This window comes from Bufo bufo, chromosome 5 (assembly GCF_905171765.1).
Source record: "Bufo bufo chromosome 5, aBufBuf1.1, whole genome shotgun sequence".
Lineage (NCBI taxonomy): Eukaryota > Metazoa > Chordata > Amphibia > Anura > Bufonidae > Bufo > Bufo bufo.
In genome coordinates this window covers 164,885,401-164,902,905 of record NC_053393.1, presented here as the reverse complement: position 1 = coordinate 164,902,905, position 17,505 = coordinate 164,885,401, and positions in this window count along the sequence as shown.

Below are 17,505 nucleotides of genomic sequence, written 5' to 3'. Positions count from 1 at the left end.
TAACCTGTTCAGTAAAAAGAAGTTTTAGTTCACTGCAATGTGTGTTCCTCACTTATTACTGCAAGAAATCGGTGTGCCACTGTTACCGGCACTGGCATCACAAACTTTAAGGGATCTTGCCACATGCACACTAAACCTACAACACCAAGGGCACCTCACCTACGACCTGGCCTGGTCCCTATACACAGAGAGTGCCCCAGAGGATCTATGTGCCAACCTCTCCATCACTGCTGTACGCTTGCCCAGGGTCTTCTATAAACTGTGAGTACCAAGAGCAACCCTCGTTTTGCCTATTAACCGTGACCTAACATTCGCTCACCCTGCAGGACTGGCGTTCTGCACACGTTATAACTGTGTAAACGTTTTATATAACTTACAAACGAAGAAACACAAATGCAATAGCACTCTGCAACCAGCACTCTGCCCTGCCTCTATGCTGGATGTTGAATGAGGCATTGGTGTACATTTTGACCAAAGCGTAATAAGCCACTCACCACGTCAAGGTCGCCTCTATAAGTGGTCCCTAACACTAGTTCCTACCTGTTATGGGCCATGATAGCCACACAAAGTCCAGGGAGCGCAGGTACAGCATGCACGCCAGGCAAACTCTGCTTTTAACCCCATCCGGTGCCGTGACAGCTTTCATCGGATCCAGGGATGCAAGTACCAACATGCATGCTGAGCCCACTATGTACTTCTCCTGGAGCCAATTGACTACTGGTAGGCGCTGTAAAAGCAGACTCAGTTTTATACTGACTTTAAAACCAGCCGTAAAAACACCAAGTTGAGCTCACCTCACCATACACCACCGAGGAGCACGGACACAGAACCGGAACCAAGGATGAGAAGTAGCAAAAAAAAATATTGTCCAGCTTCACCTCGCAGTGCGTGTTTTTATTAGGAAACGTGCTTAAAAACCAAACATCAGGCTCATATCATCAACATGTTTCGGATCAACATATATTACAGATCCTTCCTCATGAGGAAGGATCTGTAATATATGTTGATCCGAAACATGTTGATGATATGAGCCTGATGTTTGGTTTTTAAGCACGTTTCCTAATAAAACACGCACTGCGAGGTGAAGCTGGACAATATTTTTTTTTTTTGCGACTTTAAAACCAGCCTCCAGGGAAGACTAACTGGTCAGGTGTGCATGACTGCATGGAGATCGCCACGCCTCCAATATATACTACAAATAAAAAAATGTGGGGGTTCAGTCAGCACAACCCTGTATGCAGGTGCACATCACTATGGCGAAATACATATACAAACGCAAAAACACAAATGCAATAGCACTCTGCAATCATCACTCTGCCCTGCCTCTATGCTGGATGTTGAATGAGGCACATGGTGTACATTTTGGCCAAAGCGTATAAGCCACTCACACACGTCAAGGTCGCCTCTATGAGTGGTCCCTAACACTAATTCCTAACTGTTATGGGCCATGATAGCCACACAAAGTCCAAGGAGCGCAGGTACAGCATGCACGCCAGGCACACTCTGCTTTTAACCCCGTCCGTGCCGTGACAGCTTTCATCGGATCCAGGGATGCAAGTACCAACATGCATGCTGAGCCCACTATGTACTTCTCCTGGAGCCAATTGGCTACTGGTAGGCGCTGTAAAGGCAGACTCAGTTTTATACTGACTTTAAAACCAGCCTCCAGGGGAGACTAACTGGTCAGGTGTGCATGATTGCATGGAGATCGCCACGCCTCCAATATATACTACAAAGAAAAAAATGTGGGGGTTCAGTCAGCACAACCCTGTATGCAGGTGCACATCGCTATGGCGAAATACACATACAAACGCAGAAACACAAATGCAATAGCACTCTGCAACTAGCACTCTGCCCTGCCTCTATGCTGGATGTTGAATGAGGCATTGGTGTACATTTTGGCCACGTCAAGGTCGCCTCTATGAGTGGTCCCTAACACTAGTTCCTACCTGTTATGGGCCATGATAGTTTTATATAACTTATTAGAAAGAAAAAATAATAATTTAAGGCAAATTTCCAATAGCAGGAGCATCTCCTGTACCCCCTTCATGGCCTGGCGGTGCCTCTCCTCATGCCTTCATCCGCTCCTGAATAGCCCGCATATTCTGTCGGTGCTCCTTCTGCATTTTTGCCAATTTGGCCTTCAATGTCTTCAGTACTGTTGGAAAAAAATATATATGAACATTATTTGCAATTCTTAAAAAACTTTTAAACCTTTATTTTGTGGTGCATATGACTTTTTGATCGCTTGCTATTACACCTTTTTATGATAAAAGTTGTCCAAAAAATGCCTTTTGGAGAGTTTTAATTTTTGTTTTGAAAGGTGTCCACCTGAGGGGTTACTTGGTATAATATTTTTATACAGCTGGTTGTTACAGATGGGGAAAGTAGAGATGGCCTTGCTGTTCGCCCGGCGGTCGTTTTGCGGCGAACTTTGCATGTTCGAGATTCGCCGAACTTGCGAACATATGGAGATTTTCGCGCCTGCCATATTCTTTTACATTGTGAAGAACTTTGACCCATGACACATCCATCAGGTTGTACAGGACAGCCAATAGAGACATTTCAGCACATGGACATACCCCCTACCTTATAAATAAACCTGATCTGGCCACCATTTTACATTCAGTTTTTATCCAGTGTAGTGAGAGGTTGCTGTGTGGAGCAGGGACAGGCTGTTAGGGACACCAAACGCTAGCTAATTGGGCCACAAAAGTCTTTTTAAGGACTGGTATAGGTGTGCTATCGATAGGTGTCATACACAGAGGGGTGCGATATACTTATAATATACTTTTATAATGAGTCAAAAACAAATAGATCTATATAGTGATCACCTGAAAGTCAGGGGCCTAGGGGCTAGGGGCTTACTAGGGCCATTTTTATATAGGGTAAGGTTCCGGACGGGGTCGCTCTTATCAGGGCGGGTGGTCTGTGGTTAGGCTATCAGGGACAGAATAGCACCCCCCTGTAGGGCAATATCAGGGACAGTTCTTTGCCCACCCTGTCCTTCAATACCATATCATCATCTAGCCCAGGGATAGATGTTTTTTGCTTTCCCTTCAGGATTCATGGATGTGCACTGGAACCCCCCGGATTGTAGTAGGACATATGGTTTCTCATTTGGTGCCGCCGAGCACCTGATTTAGTGCCGCCGAGCACTTGTTATTGCCTACCACATCTATGCTTTTTGCTTAACTTTAATAATCTAATTTATTTTCATTTTGAAGGATATCTTTTCCATTCACACGTCCCCAAAATGGGTCCGCATCCGTGCTGCAATTTTGCAGAACGGGCGCAGATCCATTAATTTTCAATGGGCCCGGAATGTGCTGTCCGCATCCGCATTTGCGCATCCGCACTTCCATGCCGGTGTCCGCAAAACACTTACGGACGTGTGAATGGACCCTCATAGTAACATTATTAAAGGTTACGTTTTATCTTTATGTATATTCTAATGGATTGCCTTCCTTGTACAATGTTATAATCTACTTTCTATGTTAGAAAGTATATTATAGTGCATTTGCATTGCGCGGCAGTTGTGTGCGGTTCTGCTGCGATACTGCAGGTATATAGAGGGACAAGCATTATTGGAACAAATAATTTCTACTGGTGTGATATACCAGTCGTCCCCCAAAAAAAAACTGATTGAAGCGGGGTGTTATATACCAATATACCGTATTTTTCGCCCCATAAGACGCACTTTTTCCTCCCCAAAAATGGGAGGAAAATGCCCCTGCGTCTTATGGGGCGAATGCTGACTGTTTAACATTGCTGGATGCGATGTACGGAGCGGGGGCCGGGGGAGGGACTGGGAGGAGGAGCTGGGGGCCGGCAATAGCGGTGGGGCGGTGCGGTCACTGTACTAAAGCCCCGCCCCACCGCTCCGGTATTCTAATATAAAATTTATTATTGAATTAAAAGTTATTAAACATGCCCCCCTCACTCCTATTAGTACCGTATATCCTAATTGCTTCTGTATAATGCCGGCAGGCAGGCCGGGCGGGCGGCAGCGTAACTCTCTGATGTCACGTGCCTGCGCCGCCTCCTTTATGAATGAAGCAGGCGGCGCAGGCAAGTGACGTCAGTGAGTGACACGCCGGATATACGGTACTATTAGGAGTGAGGGGGGCATGTTTAATAACTTTTAATTCAATAATACATTTTATATTTGTATACTGGGGGGGGGGGGCGGCGGCAGCAGGGGGGGCACACGGAATCTGTGGATGGCACAGTTAAGGGGTGGGCTCTGTGGATGGCACTGTTATGGGCTGGGGGGGGTCTGTGGATGGCACTGTTATGGGGTGGGGGGTCTGTGGATGGCACATATATAACAGTGCCATCCACAGATCCTCCCCCTGTAACAGTGCCATCCACAGATTTCCCCCCTGTAACAGTGCCATCCACAGATCCCCCCCCTGTAATAGTGCCATCCACAGATCCCCCCCCTGTAACAGTGTCCGTCATCCACAGATCCCCCCATAAGTGTCCGTCATCTACGGATCCCCCCATAAGTGTCCATCATCCACAGATCCCCCCATAAGTGTCCGTCATCCACAGATCCCCCCATAAGTGTCCGTCATCCACAGATCCCCCCATAAGTGTCCGTCATCCACAGATCCCCCCATAACAGTGTCCGTCATCCACAGATCCCCCCATAAGTGTCCATCATCCACAGATCCCCCCATAACAGTGTCCGTCATCCACAGATCCCCCCATAAGTGTCCGTCATCCACAGATCCCCCCATAAGTGTCCGTCATCCACAGATCCCCCATAACAGTGTCCGCCATCCACAGATCGCCCCATAACAGTGTCCGTCATCCACAGATCGCCCCATAACAGTGTCCGTCATCCACAGATCCCCCCATAACAGTGTCCGTCATCCACAGATCCCCCTATAACAGTGTCCGTCATCCACAGATCGCCCCATAACAGTGTCCGTCATCCACAGATCGCCCCATAACAGTGTCCGTCATCCACAGATCCCCCCATTACAGTGTCCATCATCCACAGACCACCATTAGTTCCAAACCCACCAAAAGCACACCTTTTGGTTAAAAAAATTTTTTTTTCTTATTTTCCTCCCCAAAAACCTAGGTGCGTCTTATGGGCCGGTGCGTCTTATAGGACGAAAAATACGGTACTTTCTTTATAGTGCATTTGGGTACTGTATAGTGCATTTGCAAATGAGTGTATGCGAAAACTATATTGCCGATATTTTGCATTGAAAAAAATAATGAATGGAGATTGCAAATTCGAATAATACATCTGGTATGTCACTGTCCATGTTGTGGGACTATTTGTGCACTTCTAGTAATTATTTCTTGGCTGCAAATATGAGCTGAAGATTTTTCAGGTTCGCCTGCCATTAAAATAAATGGGACCCGGCAGATGTCCCGCGAACTGTCCCGGCAGATGTTCGTCCATCACTAGCGGCAAGACCTAATATGTTTCTTTTTTTTTTGTTATTTCTGTTTTACACAATAAAAGCATTGTTGAACCAAAAAGAATTCATGTTTTAATGTCTACATAGTTTGAGAGCCATATTATTATTTTTATTCAGCAATTGTCTAATGGTAGGGTCTCATTTTTGGCCGAATTAAATTACAGATTGGTACTATTTTAGGGTTGCATATGCCTTTTTTGATAGCTTGTTGTTGCACTTTTAGTGATGTTAGATGAAAATTTTTTTTTTTTTTAATTGTTTCAATTTTTTTATTTTTACAGTGTTCACCTCAGGGGTTAGATCATAGGATATTTTTATAGAGACGGTCGATATGTATACGGCGGTACAAAATATGTCTGTTTGTCTATTTTTTACCTTTTAAAAAAAAATATTAAAGTCTTTATACACATTGACGATTTAAATCTCAATACGTTAGTTAGTGATATTTATGATGATTATATAGTTTATTAGTTTGTGATATTTTAGTACAGTATAATTTTATTTTGTTTGTTAGTTAATGATAGTTCTATAGAGTTTAATATTATTTATTTGTTAAGTTAATGGTTTTAATGTAGATTAAAGAGTTTTTGTCCAGTGTTCTTTTTTTGTATTACTATAGTGTATGTTGTCCCCTCATTGTTGGCACTTTTAATGTTTATGTACATGTTATGGATACAAAATCATATTGCTATGTGCACATATTTGCCCTCCTGGCGGGGGCTGGTGATCGTCCCCTCTTCCTCTGAGTCCTGAGATGGGGCGGTGCTGGAGGGTCTAGAACAGTGATGGCGAACCTATGGCACTGGTGCCAGAGGCGGCACTCAGAGCCCTGTCTGTGAGCACCTGCACCCTGGAAAAAGTCTAAGGCATACCAATATGCCTTAGACTTTACCCGCCATTCATCAGCACAGGGCGCACTATGTACAGCACAAGCAGCGCACTAAATGTAGGCAGGTTATTATAGCCAAATGATAAAGTACATAGAAGATGTACTATATTGGACTGTAGTATTCAGGGTAAATTGCCGTGTTGGCACTTTGCGATAAATAAGTGGGTTTTTGGTTGAAGATTGGCACTCGGTCTCTAAAAGGTTCACCATCACTGGTCTAGAACATTCCACCTCCACTTCTTTCACTTCTCCCACATCTGGTGGGGGTGGCTCAATAGGCAGGGAGGATCCGGCCTACTCCTCCTCTTCCTCCTCAACCTCCACCACCTCCACGGCCTCCGCCGATCGCCTTTGGAGGGAATTGGAACTTCTGTAATCACAGAATGTTGAGATTTTAGAGAAACAACTCAGAAATCTTAACAACATTAGATATAAAGAAATTCCAATATGGAGGGATCTATACATAATTGCAGTGGCTGCCAGCTTTATGCCGCATAACTCAATCAAAAATGAACAGCATGCAAAAAGACATCACCTACACAGTGTCTTGATGAAACAATAGATAGAGAGGAGACCCATGGGATGGGATTATCTCCTGAGTGTATCATAGGATTATCTACTTCTCTACACCAGAGTCGGCTACTTCTTAATCCCATCACTAACACAATAGAACAAAGGGACAAATAAACTAACACGTTCATTGGGAGTCTCAGAGCAGAGTTAACCCTTATTGCGTTTATGGATTCACACCATGCAACTTTAATGGGGAATAGGAAAGATGTGGCCTATAAACTCAACCAATAAATTATGGTTTATAGTTCACTCTAACCCAAATAGGTCAGAGTGGGGGTCTCCATAGTCCTGGGTCCATAGCCCGTAGGAAGGAGGCTAGCTCTCAGGCTTCTACTGCAGACCCAGTGATGGTTCAGTCAGTCACTTGTCTGGCACAAAGCCAACACATCACATCACCCAAAGAACACCATCCCCACAATGAAACATGGTGGTGGTGGCAGCATCATGCTGTGGGGATGTTTTTCAGCAGCCGGGACTGGGAAACTGGTCAGAGTTGAGGGAAAGCTGGACAGGGATATTCTTGAGAAAAACCTGCACCACTCTGTGTGTGATTTGAGGATATGACGGAGGTTTACCTTCTAGCAGGACAATGCCCCCAAACACACTGCTAAAGCAACACTTGAGTGGTTTAAGGGTAAACATATAAATGTGTTGGAATGGCCTAGTCAAAGCCCAGATCTCAATCCAATAGAAAATCTGTGGTCAGACTTAAAGATTGCTGTTCACAAGCGCAAACCATCCAATTGGAAGGAGCTGGAGCAGTTTTGCAAGGAGGAATAGACAAAAATCCCAGTGGTAAGATGTAGAGAAGAGAATAAACAAGGAATATTGATGAAAATCGTGTGTGATCACCTATTAATCATGCAAACAACCTGAAAAGGCAATCATATGAAGTGTGTAAAGCATAAAACACAACTTTTAATACATATTATTGATATGCGATATCCCTGAAAATAAATCAAATAATATATCACAATACACAAAAAACGTGGTAGGAAAAGGCAGGTGCACGGCGGCGCCTAATATCGAAATGTCCTACCACAACCCGGGGGGTTACAATGATCATCGACGATCCCAGGAAGGAAGCCAAAACTGAGGTAAAAGCTATCCCTGGGCTAGATGACGTAGTGATTATATATGACAGATTGGGGAGAAAAATCCCTAATTAAGCCCAAAATGGGGGGTGCTGTTCTGGCCCTGATAGCTAAACAGAGGTAGCAGCCTAACAGCAGAGCACCCGCCCTGATAAGGGCGACCCTGTCAGGAACCTTGCCCTAAAATAAGTAGCCCTAGTAAGCCCTGCTCCTATCTATCCTTACATGCAGGGTTGCGAACATTTGATCGCGTTTGTGAACCGTCCTAGCAGATGTTCGTCCATCACTATTAGCCAATGTATTCCTGTCAGGAACACATCGGAGCCCTTTTGCACCACCGTCAAGGTATCTTAGTGTGGCATGGGTCCTACCACTAGACTACCTACGGTGTGTGAACAACTTACAGCCAAGCTCCCACATACCTCCATAGTAAAAACACTCATGTAGTGGGAGAGATGATAAGGCTGTAAGCCCCACCTATAACAAGCCATGTGGCACAGGCTACCAGGTGAAACAGAATGCTACCAGCAGTACGCAATGGCACATTCTAAACATCAAAAAAAATAACTGAAATAAAGTGGCCTAAGTGGGAGGAAATGCTCAAAAACCCCAAACACTGTGGAGTGTGTAAAACCGGGGGAATTGCTCCCCCTGTTATAAACACGCCACAGTGTTTGGGGTTTTTGAGCATTTCCTCCCACTTAGGCCACTTTATTTCAGTTATTTTTTTTGAACAGCAATCTAAGCTGTAAAAACCAGTGCCAGTGCTGTCAAGGCCAATAAGATAATGGATTGCATCAAAAGGAGCATAGATGCCTGTGATGAGAACATAGTTCTATCACTTTACAAATCACTAGTCAGACCACACATGGAGTACTGTGTACAGTTCTGGGCTCCTGTGAACAAGGCAGACATAGCAGAGCTGAGAGGGTCCAGAGGAGGGCAACTAAAGTAATAACTGGAATACAGTACCATGAAAGATTATCAACATTAGGGTTATTCACTTTAGAAAAAAGACGATTGAGGGGAGATCTAATTACTATGTATAAATATATCAGGGGTCAGTACAGAGATCTATCCCATCATCTATTTATCCCTAGGACTGTGACTGTGACGAGGGGACATCCTCTGCGTCTGGAGGAAAGAAGGTTTGTACACAAACATAGAAAAGGATTCTTTATGGTAAGAGCAGTGAGACTATGGAACTCTCTGCCTGAGGAGGTGGTGATGGTGAGTACAATAAAGGAATTCAAGAGGGGCCTGGATGTATTTCTGGAGTGTAATAATATTACAGGATATAGCTACTAGAGAGGGGTCGTTGATCCAGGGAGATATTCTGATTGCCTGATTGGAGTCGGGAAGGAATTTTTTTCCCCTTAAGTGGGGAAAATTGGCTTCTACCTCACAGGTTTTTTTTTTGCCTTCCTCTGGATCAACTTGCAGGATAACAGGCTGAACTGGATGGACAAATGTCTTTTTTCGGCCTTATATATGTTACTATGTTGCCCTAATGGTCCAGTGAAAACATCATGTGCATTTACATGGCTTTGGTTTTTACACAATCATTATTTTTAATGGAAGCAGTTAATATTGTGTTTAACTCTGCAATTGTGGGAAAAATGCATGTAAATACCTTAGTTTTTTTGCTTCAACTTTTGCTGTAATGTTACCGCTACAAGTGGCCATACACCTAAGATAGCTGTCAGTTGAACACCTTTCGGTCAACAACTATTGCTCCTATTGTAATTCTTCCCACACAAATGAATGCTTGGCTTACCCGAGTAGGCATATATTCTCAATGGTGAAAGGGGAATAAGCTACTTTCAGGCACCTTTTATGCCTTTTTCTTACTCAACAAACACCCTCATAACTCATTACATTATCATCTAGTCCAGTGAAATCAATGAGTCCAATGTTCATTTACTGTGTATGGTCACATTAGCAGACCTCTACTGTTTAAATGTAACCTCAGAAAGAGATTTACTATTTTTTAAAGATATGAACCAATGATTAATAATGAATTTCAATTACAAAATTGGTTTTTACAATATAATAGATGCAATTCAGTCAATAAATAATGCAAACGTGTCCATCACCTTTAATTCTAAACTGCACCCTGGAATTTTAGCTGTTTGTGGTGATCCTAGAAATCACATTGCTGATGACCTATCCCTAAGGTAGGTCATCAAGTGTGATGAGTTGGGGTCTGACATGTGTCATGCGCTACCAGGCACAGACTTTTGTGTCTAAAAAAACCCTGACGGGGGCCTTTCAGTTTAATGTTGCAGGACCTGGAGGTTGACTCCCTTGATTATATATTGATGGGCCATTCATTCCATAATTTTTTTATTTCCTTAGTTCTCAGAGAATCATGTATAATGTAAAAAAGCATTTATCTGAATACACAAGAAATATGCAAGACAGCGAGCTTGGGAAAAAGTTCTACATTCAATAATTCCCTATAAAATGATCTTACAAAACAATTGTTTTGTTTTTCTATTTTTCCACCAGCAAACAGAATAAATGGGTGCTGAGCTATCAAAAAGAATTGATTCTAGGAAGAGAACTTGTGGTGATGTTACATTGTAGGTTTGATCCCTAACCTCTTTCATAATTAAACCTTTATTGACGTCAGTCACTCCAAAAGAAATATTTATTTCTGTGACCTTGCAATGGGAAATTCAACTCTTTGGCACACAGTTCCCTTACTGAACTCTGAAACTCGATCACTAAAACTGTTGTGGTTTGTGGTGCTTTATCTCAGTCTCTATTATCTCTATTATTAGACATTTCTTGCTAAAAAAAAGTTTCACCGGGACCTTGAATGAAAGTACAATGAGTAACATACTATAATTAGCCCTTTGACGCAAATGCTAATAATTATTAAATACAGTTTCCAGAATTCTCCTAATGTATTCTGTAAGATAGGAAATATGATAAAATTATTAACTCTTTCTGTACCTACACCATACATGTACAGTACAGACCAAAAGTTTGGACACACCTTCTCATTCAAAGAGTTTTCTTTATTTTTATGACTATGAAAATTGTAGATTCACACTGAAGGCATCAAAACTATGAATTAACACATGTGGAATTATATACATAACAAACAAGTGTGAAACAACTGAAAATATGTCATATTCTAGGTTCTTCAAAGTAGCCACCTTTTGCTTTGATTACTGCTTTGCACACTCTTGGCATTCTCTTGATGAGCTTCAAGAGGTAGTCCCCTAAAATGGTTTTCACTTCACAGGTGTGCCCTGTCAGGTTTAATAAGTGGGATCTCTTGCCTTATAAATGGGGTTGGGACCATCAGTGGCGTTGAGGAGAAGTCAGGTGGATACACAGCTGATAGTCCTACTGAATAGACTGTTAGAATTTGTATTATGGCAAGAAAAAAGCAGCTAAGTAAAGAAAAACGAGTGTCCATCATTACTTTAAGAAATGAAGGTCAGTCAGTCAGCCGAAAAATTGGGAAAACTTTGAAAGTAAGGGCTATTTGACCATGAAGGAGAGTGATGGGGTGCTGCGCCAGATGACCTGGCCTCCACAGTCACCGGACCTGAACCCAATCGAGATGGTTTGGGGTGAGCTGGACCGCAGAGTGAAGGCAAAAGGGCCAACAAGTGCTAAGCATCTCTGGGTACTCCTTCAAGACTGTTGGAAGACCATTTCAGGGGACTACCTCTTGAAGCTCATCAAGAGAATGCCAAGAGTGTGCAAAGCAGTAATCAAAGCAAAAGGTGGCTACTTTGAAGAACCTATAATATGACATATTTTTAGTTGTTTCACACTTGTTTGTTATGTATATAATTCCACATGTGTTAATTCATAGTTTTGATGCCTTCATAGTCATGAAAATAAAGAAAACTCTTTGAATGAGAAGGTGTGTCCAAACTTTTGGTCTGTACTGTATATCGGAGTTCGGGTCTTTCAAAATGGCATCCACTCACGAGTACAGCAAGGCACCATTGCCATTTTATTTCTGCTGTTATGTCTGCGATTGGCGATAACGCAGAAAAGCAGACATCCCGTGGTGAAATGTAACCATGGCATCTGAAAGCTGAAAACACAGACGCACTGCACTTCTGGGCCTGAAATGGCTCCCCCCTGCTGGAGATTATCAGGCCTTTCACAGGTATATACTAATGTAAACCTGCAGTTAGCAGCACTACATTGCAATATACAGAATTTTCTATTTAGCAATAAACGGAATCCCATTGCGAAATAAAAATGGCAATCTGACAATTGCATGTTGTTATGAAAAAAGGAAATAAGTAAAAAAAAATAAACACCCCTTTTCCCAGAATAAAAATTTAAATAAATAAAAAATAAACATAGGCATTGCCACATACAAAAACACCCATACTAATAAAATATAACGTTATATTTTCCCAAATAGTGTAACAGAAATAAATGGCCTATTTGCCATTTTTAATCTCTTCACCTCCCCCCCAAAAAATTAACAAAAAGGGATCAAAAAGTCATACACACTGCAACATGATATCAATAAAAGTACAGATTGTTCTGCTAAAAATGATCCCTCACGTAGCTCAATAGCAAATGGTGCCATTAGAAAGTACAACTTTCCCCACAAAAAACAAGCCCTCATACAGCTATGTCAACGGAAAAATTACAAAGGGTTAGCGCTCTGGGAATGCAGAGAGTAAAAAACAAATACACATAATTGGAAAATTACAAAGTCCTGAAGGGGTTAACTAGTGCTGCAGCTCTAGGCTACCACTTATTATATAATGCAGAAAAAACAATTTTCCAAATTTATCTCTGAATGTATCCATTCATATCCATCCAGGCTCCATCCATTCAAGGCTTAGATGGGTTGTCCAAGTTATTTTTCTTGTTCTTTAAATGTTTCTAACTGAAATTTCTTTCAATTTAATTACTTCTGCAGTGGCCCTGTTCTCCTAGTTTGCTGAGGGTCACATGACCTATGATGTCTAGAGTTGAGCGAACACCTGGATGTTAGGGTTCGAGAAGTTCGGCCGAACTTCCCGTAAATGTTGGGGTTCGGGATCCGAACCAGAACCGAACTTCGTCCCGAACCCGAATCCCATTGAAGTCAATGGGGACCCGAACTTTTGGGCACTAAAAAGGCTGTAAAACAGCCCAGGAAAGAGCTAGAGGGCTGCAAAAGGCAGCAACATGTAGGTAAATCCCCTGCAAACAAATGTGGATAGGGAAATGAATTAAAATTAAAATTAAAAAAATTTAAATGAACCAATATCAATTGGACAGAGGTCCCATAGCAGAGAATCTGGCTTCACGTCAGCAGAGAATCAGTCTCTTCATGCCATAGCAAAGAATCTGGCTTCATGTCAGCAGAGAATCAGTCTCTTCATGCCATAGCAGAGAATCTGGCTTCATGTCAGCGCAGAATCAGTCTTCATGTCATAGCAGAGAATCAGGCTTCACGTCACCCACCACTGGAACAGGCCACTGTCACATATTTAGGCCCCGGCACCCAGACAGAGAAGAGCGGTCCCGTAACAGAGAATCTGGCCTTATGTCAGCGCAGAATCTGTCTTCATGTCATAGCAGAGAATCAGGCTTCACGTCACCCACCACTGGAACAGGCCACTGTCACACATTTAGGCCCCGACACCCAGACAGAGGAGAGCGGTCCCGTAACAGAGAATCTGGCCTTATGTCAGCGCAGAATCTGTCTTCATGTCATAGCAGAGAATCAGGCTTCACGTCACCCACCACTGGAACAGGCCACTGTCACACATTTAGGCCCAGGCACCCAGGCAGAGGAGAGAGGTCCCGTAACAGAGAATCTGGCCTTATTTCAGCGCAGAATCTGTCTTCATGTCATAGCAGAGAATCAGGCTTCACGTCACCCACCACTGGAACAGGCCACTGTCACACATTTAGGCCCAGGCACCCAGGCAGAGGAGAGAGGTCCCGTAACAGAGAATCTGGCCTTATGTCAGCGCAGAATCTGTCTTCATGTCATAGCAGAGAATCAGGCTTCACGTCACCCACCACTGGAACAGGCCACTGTCACACATTTAGGCCCAGGCACCCAGGCAGAGAAGAGAGGTCCCGTAACAGAGAATCTGGCCTTATGTCAGCGCAGAATCTGTCTTCATGTCATAGCAGAGAATCAGGCTTCACGTCACCCACCACTGGAACAGGCCACTGTCACACATTTAGGCCCAGGCACCCAGGCAATAGTAGAGGTCCCGTAACAGAGAATCTGGCCTTATGTCAGCGCAGAATCTGTATTCATGTCATAGCAGAGAATCAGGCTTCACGTCACCCACCACTGGAACAGGCCACTGTCACACATTTAGGCCCCGGCACCCAGACAGAGGAGAGCGGTCCCGTAACAGAGAATCTGGCCTTATGTCTGCGCAGAATCTGTATTCATGTCATAGCAGAGAATCAGGCTTCACGTCACCCACCACTGGAACAGGCCACTGTCACACATTTAGGCCCAGGCACCCAGGCAGAGGAGAGAGGTCCCGTAACAGAGAATCTGGCCTTATGTCAGCGCAGAATCTGTATTCATGTCATAGCAGAAAATCAGGCTTCACGTCACCCACCACTGGAACAGGCCACTGTCACACATTTAGGCCCCGACACCCAGACAGAGGAGAGCGGTCCGGTAACAGAGAATCTGGCCTTATGTCAGCGCAGAATCTGTCTTCATGTCATAGCAGAGAATCAGGCTTCACGTCACCCACCACTGGAACAGGCCACTGTCACACATTTAGGCTCAGGCACCCAGGCAGAGGAGAGAGGTCCCGTAACAGAGAATCTGGCCTTATTTCAGTGCAGAATCTGTCTTCATGTCATAGCAGAGAATCAGGCTTCACGTCACCCACCACTGGAACAGGCCACTGTCACACATTTAGGCCCAGGCACCCAGGCAGAGGAGAGAGGTCCCGTAACAGAGAATCTGGCCTTATGTCAGCGCAGAATCTGTCTTCATGTCATAGCAGAGAATCAGGCTTCACGTCACCCACCACTGGAACAGGCCACTGTCACACATTTAGGCCCAGGCACCCAGGCAGAGAAGAGAGGTCCCGTAACAGAGAATCTGGCCTTATGTCAGCGCAGAATCTGTCTTCATGTCATAGCAGAGAATCAGGCTTCACGTCACCCACCACTGGAACAGGCCACTGTCACACATTTAGGCCCAGGCACCCAGGCAATAGTAGAGGTCCCGTAACAGAGAATCTGGCCTTATGTCAGCGCAGAATCTGTATTCATGTCATAGCAGAGAATCAGGCTTCACGTCACCCACCACTGGAACAGGCCACTGTCACACATTTAGGCCCCGGCACCCAGACAGAGGAGAGCGGTCCCGTAACAGAGAATCTGGCCTTATGTCTGCGCAGAATCTGTATTCATGTCATAGCAGAGAATCAGGCTTCACGTCACCCACCACTGGAACAGGCCACTGTCACACATTTAGGCCCAGGCACCCAGGCAGAGGAGAGAGGTCCCGTAACAGAGAATCTGGCCTTATGTCAGCGCAGAATCTGTATTCATGTCATAGCAGAGAATCAGGCTTCACGTCACCCACCACTGGAACAGGCCACTGTCACACATTTAGGCCCAGGCACCCAGGCAGAGGAGAGAGGTCCCGTAACAGAGAATCTGGCCTTATGTCAGCGCAGAATCTGTATTCATGTCATAGCAGAAAATCAGGCTTCACGTCACCCACCACTGGAACAGGCCACTGTCACACATTTAGGCCCAGGCACCCAGGCAGAGGAGAGAGGTCCCGTAACAGAGAATCTGGCCTTATGTCAGCGCAGAATCTGTATTCATGTCATAGCAGAGAATCAGGCTTCACGTCACCCACCACTGGAACAGGCCACTGTCACACATTTAGGCCCAGGCACCCAGGCAGAGGAGAGAGGTCCCGTAACAGAGAATCTGGCCTTATGTCAGCGCAGAATCTGTATTCATGTCATAGCAGAGAATCAGGCTTCACGTCACCCACCACTGGAACAGGCCACTGTCACACATTTAGGCCCAGGCACCCAGGCAGAGAAGAGAGGTCCCGTAACAGAGAATCTGGCCTTATGTCAGCGCAGAATCTGTCTTCATGTCATAGCAGAGAATCAGGCTTCACGTCACCCACCACTGGAACAGGCCACTGTCACACATTTAGGCCCAGGCACCCAGGCAATAGTAGAGGTCCCGTAACAGAGAATCTGGCCTTATGTCAGCGCAGAATCTGTATTCATGTCATAGCAGAGAATCAGGCTTCACGTCACCCACCACTGGAACAGGCCACTGTCACACATTTAGGCCCCGGCACCCAGACAGAGGAGAGCGGTCCCGTAACAGAGAATCTGGCCTTATGTCTGCGCAGAATCTGTATTCATGTCATAGCAGAGAATCAGGCTTCACGTCACCCACTACTGGAACAGGCCACTGTCACACATTTAGGCCCAGGCACCCAGGCAGAGGAGAGAGGTCCCGTAACAGAGAATCTGGCCTTATGTCAGCGCAGAATCTGTATTCATGTCATAGCAGAGAATCAGGCTTCACAACACCCACCACTGGAACAGGCCACTGTCACACATTTAGGCCCAGGCACCCAGGCAGAGGAGAGAGGTCCCGTAACAGAGAATCTGGCCTTATGTCAGCGCAGAATCTGTATTCATGTCATAGCAGAAAATCAGGCTTCACGTCACCCACCACTGGAACAGGCCACTGTCACACATTTAGGCCCAGGCACCCAGGCAGAGGAGAGAGGTCCCGTAACAGAGAATCTGGCCTTATGTCAGCGCAGAATCTGTATTCATGTCATAGCAGAGAATCAGGCTTCACGTCACCCACCACTGGAACAGGCCACTGTCACACATTTAGGCCCAGGCACCCAGGCAGAGGAGAGAGGTCCCGTAACAGAGAATCTGGCCTTATGTCAGCGCAGAATCTGTATTCATGTCATAGCAGAAAATCAGGCTTCACGTCACCCACCACTGGAACAGGCCACTGTCACACATTTAGGCCCCGGCACCCAGACAGAGGAGAGCGGTCCCGTAACAGAGAATCTGGCCTTATGTCAGCGCAGAATCTGTCTTCATGTCATAGCAGAGAATCAGGCTTCACGTCAGCCACCACTGGAACAGGCCACTGTCACACATTTAGGCCCAGGCACCCAGGCAGAGGAGAGAGGTCCCGTAACAGAGAATCTGGCCTTATGTCAGCGCAGAATCTGTATTTATGTCATAGCAGAGAATCAGGCTTCACGTCACCCACCACTGGAACAGGCCACTGTCACACATTTAGGCCCCGGCACCCAGACAGAGGAGAGCGGTCCCGTAACAGAGAATCTGGCCTTATGTCAGCGCAGAATCTGTCTTCATGTCATAGCAGAGAATCAGGCTTCACGTCAGCCACCACTGGAACAGGCCACTGTCACACATTTAGGCCCAGGCACCCATGCAGAGGAGAGCGGTCCCGTAACAGAGAATCTGGCCTTATGTCAGCGCAGAATCTGTATTCATGTCATAGC